The sequence below is a fragment of the Paramisgurnus dabryanus genome, chromosome 8, assembly GCF_030506205.2.
Source record: "Paramisgurnus dabryanus chromosome 8, PD_genome_1.1, whole genome shotgun sequence".
NCBI lineage: Eukaryota > Metazoa > Chordata > Actinopteri > Cypriniformes > Cobitidae > Paramisgurnus > Paramisgurnus dabryanus.
Window position 1 is genome coordinate 17,723,331 of NC_133344.1, and position 12,912 is coordinate 17,736,242.

Below are 12,912 nucleotides of genomic sequence, written 5' to 3' on the forward strand. Positions count from 1 at the left end.
GCTCCCATTGTGATGTCAGAAGGGGATAATACTGCTTCTTAATCTGCTCTATTCAACCACGTCATTTAGTGCAGAGTTCAGCTCATTTGCATTTTAAAGGATACACCCAAAAACTGCATTTTTGTGCTCACACATACAAAGTGGCATTTTTAACATGTTATGATAAATTATCTATATGGTATTTTGAGCTAGAATTTCGCACACGTACTCTGGGGACACCAACGATTTATTTTACATCTTAAAAACGTCTTTAAGTATTTACTATAGTAAACATTAATAAACTATAGTATACTCTAGTAATTACTACTGTGCATTTTGTTAATGTATACAATAGTATTTTGAAGAAATACAAATCATGAATTGATAAAAAGTAAATGTAGCTCTATACTTGAATTTTTTTATATGCTTATGTTCAAAAACTTGAAAAAATGCACACTTCACACTAGGTTGTTTAATTTGCCCAACAATTTATATTCATACATTACAGAAGGGTTATGTAATTTGCATCTTTTCTAAAACGCTTTGTTCTCATCTCTTATTTTACTACATCTTAGATTATGTATTCTGTTTGCTAGCATTCTGCACTGTCAGAAAAAAGTGGTAAAAATATGTACCCCAGCTGTACGTACCCTTTCAAAAAGTACAACTATGCCCCTAAAGAGTTCATATTACCTTACTTACTTACTTATTCATTTAGCTGATGCGTTTATCCAAAGCGCCTTACAATTGCTACTGTATATATATGTCAGAGGTTGGACACCTCTGGAGCAACTAGGGGTTAAATGTCTTGCTCAGGGACACAATGGTGTGTCACAGTGGATTCGAACCCAGGTCTCTCACACCAAAGGTGTGTGTCTTATCCACTGCGCCATCACCACCCCTTACACCTTAGAGGTACATATTGGTACCATTAGTCTATAATTTAAAGGTGCAATTTGTAAGATATTTACAGTAAAATGTCCAAAAACCACTAGGCCAGTGTTATATATTTTGTCCAGCTGATTACTATCAATATCTGTAATGTTTTCAACTACTTGTAAATCATGAGAAAATTTCCATTCAAAACATTGACACGGGGCAGTGCAGTCTCCTGTCAATGACGTTAATATCCATGTGACCCTTTGTCACCGCCTTTACTGACGTAAACAACATGACAACAGTGGTCGAGCTCGAAAAAATAAAATGGCGGCTGGAGCACAAATTTAGTGAAAATAAACGTATATTTTCACTTTTTAAGCATTTTAATTGCATTTCTAGCGAGAAATTAGTATTGTAGTTTTCAAATATGTGATTAGTTATCACAAAGGCGCTCTCTGTTTATATTTCAAACACGCTGCCTTTGAAGTGCGTCGGAAAGCCTTTCTCTGAGCGGCCTTCAGGCCTCCGAAGCCGAAGTCATTTCCTCAAGAGGCAGCGAGGCAACAAGTCCTCACTGCCTTGAGTTTTCGGACGCAGCGAGCCAGTGTTGTGGACAAATGCGGAACTATGCCATAGCGCCTGTCGGGCTACGCGCTTGCTTATGAACTTATGGATATCTCTGTACCGTCTGCCGCTGGTTGTGTCAGCTCCTGTAAGCGTACGGGCCAACCAAACGACCCAAGAAGAGTTTGGAACAAAACGAGGGAGGATCAATTTGTTGTTGCATTATCTGGATGGAGAGAGCTTCACGACAACATTTAACTAGACCGAGATTCTGATCCTGTTTTTGTTTTACGCGATGGGTGAGTTGTTTTGATTCGTAACCCTTCAAAAAACGTATGCTATTATATTGATCACAACATTAGTGTGTAGATTGTAATCAGCGCGTCTTCCCGCGGACGATATGCACATCAAAGGTATTGTACAGCAATATAAATGGTCATTTTAAGACACTTCACAAGAAGATTTGTACTGTCAATACATTATGTCAAAAATCATTGTAGATTGTAAGTTGAAAACTTAATTCTGTGCTGTGTTTACCATCGAATTTGGACTAATACTGTAATATCAATATGACTAACAATTTCGTTTTGAACATCACATATAAACTTACATAATGAAATAAACGATGTCATCAAACGCAACATTTATAAGACTTGATTACCTTACGTGATTTCTCGTTTGTGTCTGATTGATGGCCATCAGTGGTTGAGTTAAAGACTACAAATCCCATAATTCCACGCTGCTTCAGAGCGTCAGTAAACAACATCATTGTTATTGTTTGATCTGGCGCCATCTAGCGGCGAAAATAATACAAGCTGCATCTTTAATCAGAATTATAAAAGAAAGATTAGCTTTACCGATTCTTTCCGATAACGTACAAAAAAATGAAGAAGGAGGAGTTACTACCGCAGGAGGAGCGAGTACGAGTCATGCAACACTTTATACAACACTGTTTAACTAATGATTCACTACATGTCCGTGTCATTTATATAATATGCACGCGCCTATTTCCAACATAACACAGAAGTCCGTCTTACCGCATGCAACTCATGACGTGGTTGGGACTTTTCAATGAAATCCAGCGCATCAAACACACAGGCAAAACTCTGCTGCTACCCCGGATAATAAACTATATCCATTGTTTCCATAAGCCTGGTTTTCTTCTCCTTACATCCAAAAGCACACTTCTTCTTTTGTGCCATTGTTGAGTCTTGATATTAAACAAAGCTGTCGCGTGAAGTGATGTTTGTAAGTTCTAGCCTCTCCCACTGATTGACGGGTGGGCGGGGTTTTCCAGGGGAAGTGCCCATAAAAAGAAGTGATACGTATAGAAACCCCTGAAATGTCAGCTGGACCTGTAATCAAAAAAAACTTTCCGAAACTTGTACGAGCCCTGGCGAAGTGCATTCAGCACAGAAATACTCTGTAACATGTCCAGCTGCTTTTATGACACTTTGCCTACGTTTAGCATGAGGAAACAACTCTATAACTGTGTTAATAAGTCAGAATGCATGAAAAACCATTAAACCACCCCTGTAAGACCTTTTATACTGCCCAAGCTGGGGTACAAATTTTCCCACAGCTATATTTTCCAGCATTTTGGAGGTTAAATAGTAAACTTTCCTTTTGTCTTGTTTCTTAATCACAATAAATGTTTTCACATAAAATGTTGTGCATAATTTACTGAAATGTATTTAATGGACATAACACAATATTATTAATATTAATGTAAGTTCGTGTGAAATTGATTAAAGTCATTTGAATGCAATAAATGTAAACATAAAAAATTAGGTGTGCACCATTACAAAATATGCTGATACTAAGATTCTATTACTTAGAATGACATCTACCGATACCAATAGATATACCGATAGTTTTGCTTTTTACTCATCGTTTCAAAATATTATGTCATGAAATCCTAAAAGTGCAGAGCGTACAAACTGTAATTCTGTTGTTATTGTCACGCAATTAAAAATAATCACACAGCATGAGTTATAATGCCACGATACAATCTGTCTATAAACAATCGGCCAATGTACAAAATGTGGAAAACATTATTTTATCTGCCGATACCAATTATACGTCAGTGATCCCTATCAATAATACAAGCAAATGAAATGATGGTTAAAGTTTACAAGAAAATTTTAAATTGACCTTAATGAAACACTTGCAATCCTTGCTGGGAGATAAAACTGCCCATTGTTGGAGAAAAGTATGTGTGTGTGTGTTTGTTTATGTATTGTGTGTATCTTCACCATGGCCTGTGTACGTCGTGTTCAGGGCCGTGTCTCACACTATTACCTTTGTGTCACAAACACACACACACACATTTCCAGGGCTCTGATTTGACTCCTATTTAATGTCATTTTCTTGCTCTCCACCAGGGTCAGACTGCAGGTCAGCAAACTCAATTACCACACCAGGCCACTAAATCCTCAGAGACAGATCACTGGTGGTCAGGCTGTATGTGTGTGCGTGCGTATGTGTGCACAACACAACCGCTCAGTCACACAGCAGGACACCTGGCAGTTGTTACAGTGGTCTCAAGGGGCCGGTTAAAAAAATACAGACTCCAGATAAATTTCCCACCAAACGCACACAAACAAAACCCAAAACCTACAAACATAATTCTGTACAAACAGACAAGTTTACCTAGCTGTCACGATTAAATAGATTATAAAGAAACAACAAAACAGTTTTGAATATGGTATGTATACCTTGTAGACATAACCTGCGGCCAAAATCGCCTACTTCCATACTACAGATAATAGGAGGTGAAAATCACTATGCATAAAGAATAGTATGTCCAAAATCTCAGTTTGCAAAAATAGGATGTGGATAAGTGTGCATCGTATGGTCACTTTTCTATTGTGCCACCAAAATATAATATTCTTTTACTCTATTGGTTTAATACACAATGACTGATTAAGAATATCACTGACATCCAAAAGATCAACATACAAACATGTGCACCCGCAAATAGACGATTACTGATGATTTGCCTTTCAAATTGGCTCGATTTGCAGAAACAGTGGCTGTGGGTTTCTTATTAAATTAGTAAAATACACTGCAGATGGTTGAATGTCCATTATGGCATTATGTTTATCTCAGACCAATAGGAAACATACACCACATGCTTGCTTGAGTAAAGAAAATAGCTCTATAGTCTCATTTCACTGATTGTACCGCTGTTATCAGATTTGATGAAAACAAAAGCATTTTTATCTGTATTTTTTGCCACAATCCATGACACTGTGACATAAACTAAATGGCGATGTCATGGATGTATGTGGTTTGTCATATTTTTGTCATATCTTGTGTTAAAAGCACATAACCTATAAGATTGCAAGATTGCGTGAAAACCCAATAATCACATTGCAGTGCATTTCGTAGCATTCAATATGTTTAGCTAAATATTTATTTTCTAGGGCTGTCAAAAGAGTAAACGCAATTAATCACATACAAAATAAAAGTTTGTGTTTGCATAATATTTGTGTGTGTGTCTACTGTGTGTCTATATTATGTATATTTAAATACATGCATACATGTATGAATTTAAGAAAATTTTTATTTAGATATATTTTTATTTTTATTTATAATATAATATATATATATATATATATATATATATATATATATATATATATATATATATATATATATATATATATATATATATATATATATATACATATAAATGTTTCTTTAATACAAACATTAATATATATATATATATATATATATATATATATATGTATATATATATGTATATATATATATATATATATATATGTATATATATATATATATATATATATATATATATATATATATATATATATATTATGCAGTGCACACACATATATTATGCAAAAAAAACTTTTTTTGTTCAATTTTTAATCTTTTGACAGCCCTAAGATAAATGTATATATACAGTAAATATTTGGCAGGCGATTTTGAATGTAATCTTGATGCAGCTGGGTTGCAAGGACACCAAATTTTAATCTTTGTGGTTATTTAAATATTATAGCTACAAGCATTGTGAATGTAACAAATTTACTGTATACATGTTGTGCTATTTTTGTATTCAGTAAGGGGAAAAAACAATTCATTTTGTTTTGAACACTCTCAGATTTATCATATATGAGTCACAAAGATAAGACAAACGTGATAATAAAAAGCTCGGTTGGTTGACAATGGTCGGGCTGAAAGTCTCTGTCACTATTCTGGCTTATTCAAATATTTATGAAAACCACCTGGAAGGCATAACATTTGCATTGAGACAAAAGGTTATTGAGCTGGGGCGCATTGTAAATGGTACCGCAAAACTTCCAACAAATTTAAATTTAATGGTGACCTGCTGTAGAAGAAAAATGATGCAATATGTTCATGAGCTCAAGGCGGTGTTACAGCTGAGCAGCTTAGTCTTATTCAATGCTACATTAACTTTCCCATTTATGCGGCTTCTGTAAAATAGAAAGCCTGCGGGTTTTTGAAACGTGTGCATGCTTATGTTTGTGTGTGTTTGTTAGCGTGTCCGCTTGATGATGTATTTGTATTAGTGTGTTTTTGTGTGTCTTTGAGCATGAACGCACTCAAATTGGTTTTTCCTTTTACTTTGTGCTACAGCCTAGAGACACATGAAAAATGATGAAATACTGGTGTGAAAAATGCGTCATGTTGTGTTCTCATGTTCAGGGTTCTGAAAATCAAAAACGTCCCCGTGATGCTTTGGGAAAGTGCTTTGATTCTTTGTTTGTTTTCTTTGGGAAAACTGGAAACGTTTGGTGTTTCGTCTATTAGCCTCACGACTGAAAACAAACATTAAACAGTTATGTGCGTTATTAGATAAATAAATAAATGTTCTCCGTTGTGTAACATCAAATCGAATAATCTGTCAGGAACGACGCACCAAGAGGTGCAATGCTGCATAGCAATTCTTCAATGGCCGCATGAGCCAAATAACCAAATCCAGCCCACGAGTCTTCGGTTCGATCATACTTTATGCTTGCCTGATGATGAATGTCCTCTGTATTGAGTCGACGTCAGAAAATCAATACTTCTCAAATTGAAACAGTATAGGGTTGTATTGATCTAGGCTGCTAAATCAGAAGGAGAGGGCTTTGATAGGACGTTCCCAGACAGCTTTGAGCCCAGTAATGACACACTATCAATTTTGGCTTTACACTGATAAATCAAGTTGAAAATTGGATGTCAGATTTTTTTCTCCTCGCTTTTCTCGGAGGGAGTTATTTTCTTTTCCTTCTCCTGTTGACCTCTCACCTCCGCCAGTGAATTATAAAGTTCAACCGTGTCAGAAGCGAAAAGACGCGAATGTCGGAATTAATGACGGAGAGAACTCTATGAAATTGAAAAATCATGGAGTCATTTATTTGCATGTCATCGAACAGCCATCTAAAGCTTTATGTTTGGAGGCAGATGTAAGGTGGATTATTGTCACGATCGATTAACTTGGCAAATCTTGCACTTTCCTCACAGTATTTTTTACTATGCTCTCTGTAAGTATTAAGAATTATTACTGTTTAGAATCTAATCAAAATGTAAACACATAACAAGCATGTTTCTTAATTTAGGGCATTAAAATATATGTCACATTAAAGGGCCCATGGCACAAGACTTTTTAAGATTGTAAAATAAATCGTTGGTGTCCCCAGAGCACATATGTGAAGTTTTAGCTCAAAATACCATATAGATAATTTATTATAACATGTTAAAAATGCCACTTTGTTAGTGTGTGCAAAAATGTGGCGCTTGGGTGTGTCTTTTAACATGCAAATGAGCGGATGAAGTGCATACAATGATCACAACGATGGTGGTTTGTTGCAATTGAAACTCAGTTGTGCTGTGCAATATTTTCTCTAACTTTTTATCTGCACTAAATGGCAGTGCTGTGGTTGGAAAGAGCAGATTAAGGGGTGGTATTATTATGATAAGAAAGAGCTCCTTATGACATCATAAGGAGAGCCACATTTCAATGACAAATATTTCAAATATTGTTTCATGTGCTTGTAGAGAATGGTTTACCAAAACTAAGTTACTGGGTTGATCTTTTTCATATTTTCTAGGTTGATAGAAGCACTTGGGACCCAATCATAGCAATTAAACATGGAAAAAGTCAGATTTTCATGCCATGGTTCCTTTAAAGGTGCCAAAGAATGCATTGAAATAATCAGTTTAATTGTTCCCTGATATCAACATAGAAGGTATGTGGCTTTATTAAGTGCATAAATTATCCAGATATGTCCATTTACAACCCTAGGATTTGCCTTTAGAATAAAATGGTCTATTATTACCTTATTTGAAAGGGTCATGAATATTAATGTTGAGTTCTGCTCTGATTGGCTGTTTCTCAAAGAAGCTCCTTCAGTAGCTCTCTCTGTGTGTAAACAGACTTTGTTTTTTTTTTCTGTACTGACCTGCAAAACGTAACTCTAACGTCAATAGTAGAACACCCCTAAATGCTAACATATAGACCGTTTCAGCGGTAACAACATAAACAAGCCGCTGTCGCGGTCCGCACATAACTTCCGGTAAACTCCGCTAATAATAAATAACAACAAATTCTTTAAACATAGTTTATTTATATAACAATCAAACAAAACAACACATAGATTACCTAGGAAACCAAAACATTGTTATTTTCGACGAGGCATTTGTTCAAGAGATCAGTTTAGCAACTAGTCAGACCATTACAAAAACAAAACCGGAAGTAAGGTTCGGATCCAGACGTGTATCACGTGCGTCCGATGAAACCATCTATAGCATTAACTAGCATATAGCGCTAATTCAGCAGTCACAAGCAGTGTTTGATGCTCACTGTATTTCATTACCATGTACAGAACTCTTATTATTCATCTCTACCTAGATAAATACAGTTTTCCATTCTACAGCACCTTTAAATTGCTTTGAAAAACATACTAGTGTACTGCATACAGAAAAATAAGCTGTCTAAACTGTATACTGCACATATACATTTTGTGCTTCATTGGTGTCACATAACCACATTTTGTTGTATGTTTTTATTTCTCGAGTGGTGTCCAGTTTCAGATAGACAGAAGGTCAAGGTGAGGACATTGTGGGATTCAGAATTGCACGCATACATGCAGAAAATTTGCATACTGTACACACTATGCATACTGTGGAAATGGTATGTGCAGTATACAGTACTCATCTCACTTAATGTCCATGCTAGCAGTGCAAAACAAACACAACTTGGTCTCATCACTCCAAACCACGCATCACTCTCAAAGCTGACGTCCACCGATTTTCAATCAGCATATTTTTTCATGCAGCTTACTATGCTAGGAGTCCAATAAAGTTTTTGTTTTACGTACTTTAAAGTATCTCCCCTAAACAGTCATTCAGCTAATTGCTCAAGCTAAGCTGCCCTAAACAGAAATGTAAAAACTGTGGTCACCTTGGTCGAACGTCTCATTGTTACGTTCCTACTCTTTGTCAACATCAGCGCTATGGTTGACAGCTGACGGAGGGTCGGTATACCTGGAGCACGTCAGACCTTAACTTAACCTGACATGAATATTGATTGTCAACGCTCTCTCTTGTATAATTACTTTTTTGCGTTGACAGAAAGGGAGGTAGATGAAGAAAAAAGAGAGAGGGCAGTGGCATGTATTGATTTGTTGGAAGGCAGAAAAAAGGGAGGTGCAGTTGGATAACGGTGTGCTTGGTCTGTTTTGTGATGAATGGCAACAGTCTGTTACCGGATAATAACTTTATGATAGAATGGAGCCCGACACGTACGGCTGGGTTAAGCAGTCTCATTGGGAGTGTTTGTGAAAGGGTTATCAATTTTAATAGCAGCAAGGGAGGAGAGCAAGAAAAAAGGCAATATTTACTGCTACTAGAAGGGTTTTAGCCACCCAGAAATGGGATTTTAGTCTGGAGTCTAATGAAAGATGCATTCATCTGTCACCATCTGCTGTGTCATCCATTACTAGGTTGTGGAGGTTTGGATTACATGAAGGGAAAGCAGGAAAGAGTAACAGTGGATTTAAATGATGCTTGACGTTTGAAGACTGATAGGAGTGTTATTGAAACCACTCCCTTTTCCTGAATGCCCTTCAAATGCCATGTATCCACACTGTCAGAAAAAATGGTAAAAAAAAATGTCCCTAGCCTCTTAAAAAGTACAACCTTGCGCCTAAAGAGTTCATATTACACTCTTAAATATAAAGGTGCTTCATGATGCCACAGAAGAACAATTTTTGGCAGAACCATTCTGAAGGTTCTTTGTAGTAAAAAAGAGATTATAGATTATATTGCAAAAGTGCTTTAAAGGAACACACCAACTTTTAGGGACTTCAGCTTATTCGCTGTATCCCCCAGAGTTAGATAAGTCCATACAAACCTTTTTCATATCCGTGCGTGCCATAAATCTGTCTGACGCACCCACTGCTAGCCTAGCTTAGCACAAAGACTGGAAGTAAATGGCTCCAGCTAGCATACTGCTCCCAATAAGTGACAAAATAATGTCAACATTTTCCTATTTATGTGTTGTGATTTGTATAGTCACAGTGTGTACAAATAACAAGGTCATATGAGACACAGACATCTTTTAACCGTATACATACTGGGTACTATATTCTCAGAAGGCAAAGCGCTGCTACTTGGGCAAAATTATTTGCTCGCAGCACCTAAGAAGCCCCGTGGTGAGGAGCAAAATGTTCACGGATATATACACAAACACACTGTGTAAATACTGGCTCTCTTCTTCTGTGTGACAAGTGTCAGAACAGAAGCATGAAGTTTCGCAGCGCCACCTTGTGTACCAGGATATATCTATATAGTATTAGGTATCATCTAATGTCAGGGAGTGAATTTGCACCTCACTTTGCTCATCGCTAGTGAAAATCACTTGGGTGTAAAGACAGAAAAACTTCTCGTGAAACGCTGGCGTTAAAGCAACACTATGTAGTTTCCATGTAAAAATGACTTACAGCTCCCCCATGTGGTTGAAAAGAGCAACACTGCCTGGTATCAGACACTCTTCTGCAGGCAGGGAGAGGGGCGGGGCTGTGTTTCCTACCCTCCACAGCCACTTTCAGAGTGTGCTTGTAGCAGCTAGGAGGCTGCTCAGGTTGCAGCAACAGTACAATTCATCCAGTTAAGAGTTGTTCTATCACTGAAATAATTTTAGAGACATTATTTAAAGGTAAAAAAACTACATAGTGTTGCTTTAAGCGTGAACGATAATCGTTCTGGTGTAAAGACCTTAAGTTTGGATTCCTGCTCAAAATAAAGAAGTAATATAACCTCAGTTACCAAAAATCCACAATAATCCCACGAAGCTGCTGTCTGTCCATCCTGACAAACAACTTTTAGTGGAATCCCGGAAAAAAACCAAATGCACTCAAATAAAGGAGAGAGACGGTAAATTCCGTCAATGCCATATTTTTGCCACACGCACGTGTGAGACCAAAACTTTAAACATAAAATTTCAGGCCCAAAAAAATGAATGATCACATTCAACTAATCTTTCGTAACGATCCGCTAGCTGCCGGTCCCATAAGCAGGCTATCAAAAAAATGCGTCTCTGTAGGCAGCCTGAGCTCTGTGATCTGCACACAAATACAATTGGTTTCACCAACCACTCAAAACCAAAATAAAGTTTTCCAACCAATCACTGACAGGGAGTGGCTGTCGTTAGGTAGAAAAAGCCAGTGTCAAACCTTACAACAGTCACCCCATGTCTGTGATTGGAATGTCTTTAAAATGATGTAAGTGAAGTCGTACAATGCTAATACTTCTCAATATTACATGATTTCAGTGTATATAGGCTGGAAGTGTGTATAGTAATTTTCTTGTGGACTGAATAAAGTCGATTGGCATTTCTTTTTACAACAAAACCCAGCACCGTGTTTTTATTCTTGACGTGATGTTTATAGGCTTCTGTATGATTGTTAATTGGATTGGATTGCACATTGAACTTGAAAGCGTGACGCGCACACAGCTGATTGTAACCACTGACTTCCATAGTAGGATTAAAAACACCATGATGGAATTGAATGGATATACCATTAATTGTGTGCTTACCATCTTATATTAAAATATCTTATTTTGTGTTTATCAAAATAAAATAAACTTATACAGGTTTAGAACAACATAAGGGTGAGTAAATGATGACAGAATTTTCATTTTTGGGTGCATCCCTTTTACAGAAATGGCCACCCCTGGCCTGAAATCGCTGATACAACCTTCAAAGTATATTATTAAGAATGTTTTTGGCATTTATTTGAGATGGTTTTTATTAATCAAGCAACAGAAACAAATTGTTAGATTAATCGTCCAATTAGTCGTTAGATTAGTCAACTAATCGGAAAAATAATTGCCCGATTAGTCGTTTATTAAATAGTTGTTTACCCCAGCCGTAGTTCACTCACACGTGAATTATATTAACTCTGATCCGTTTGGAAAAATTGCCTTGTGAATGCGAACCAAACGAAGAAAACCATGAAATTGCACCATTGTAGCTATTTAACCCCCGGTTTTATAGTGTAGTACCTCAGAGGTCGATATTGGTACCTTATAATAGATATACTGTCCATATATGTACCTAAATGTTACATATTAGTAAGTCTAGGACTAGTCTAATTCCTGTCCGGGAAACTGCCCCTAAATGTGTAAATGTGAATGTAAGCCTCTTTTAAAGACCCATTTGTTAAATGGGTTGTTGGCAATCTGTGCACCTGCTTTGACTAAGAACAGTGATAGATTGCTTCAAGTTGTGTAACTTACAAATCCATCCTTTTGCTCTTGCCTACACCGTGCGTCACACTTAGGCCTGTTTTAACCCCAATGCCTTTGCTAATGATCTCTGGAAAAGGGGAATGAAACAATCATCAATTTCAAAAGAAATAAAAACAGAACTGGCATTTTCCCACTCCGCTGGCCTCGTCTTGGATTGGAGATGGACGGTTCGCCAAAACTGGCAAGAAGGGACGTCTGACCTGTACTAGAACTCTGTCTCTCAGCTGGGCAGCTGCGTCTGTCTTCATCCAAAACAGTGACCCGCAGTGCAGGCCTTGCCAGTCTTGAGTCAAAGTGTCTGCTTGTATTCTTGCTTGAGAGTGAGAATTAGGCAACAAAATGAGGACTGTCCTTCACATCCAACAAACTGATACTGTATAATGTTTTGTTTCATAGGATTGCTAAGGGTCAGATATTTGCTGCTTCAAATTGCATCAACGTCATGTGAATTCATTAATTTGAAGAATTTAAGTGATCTTTATTTTGTCCAGCACTGTCCCAGTCCCATAATCCAGTCAGTCTGAAAAGGAGTTTTCGTTTCTCCTGTGGTTTTGTTGCCTAAACATCTTAGCAATTTTTCCACCACCGTTGTCTTTGCTCACTTGAGCTTTTGTAAGGCGGGATTCAATATGGAGAACAATATCTATTGTGACATAATGCAATGCAAATAAAATTAATTGAATTAAATCATTTGTTTGGGCC

At 37.0% G+C, this 12,912-nt stretch overlaps 1 protein-coding gene across 1 annotated transcript in view; it reads left to right on the forward strand.

Annotated features, from left to right (window-relative positions):
- nbeab (neurobeachin b) overlaps nt 1-12,912 on the forward strand; it is a 328,780-nt gene that overhangs the window by 190,163 nt on the left and 125,705 nt on the right. The gene's annotated exons all lie outside the window — the stretch shown is intronic.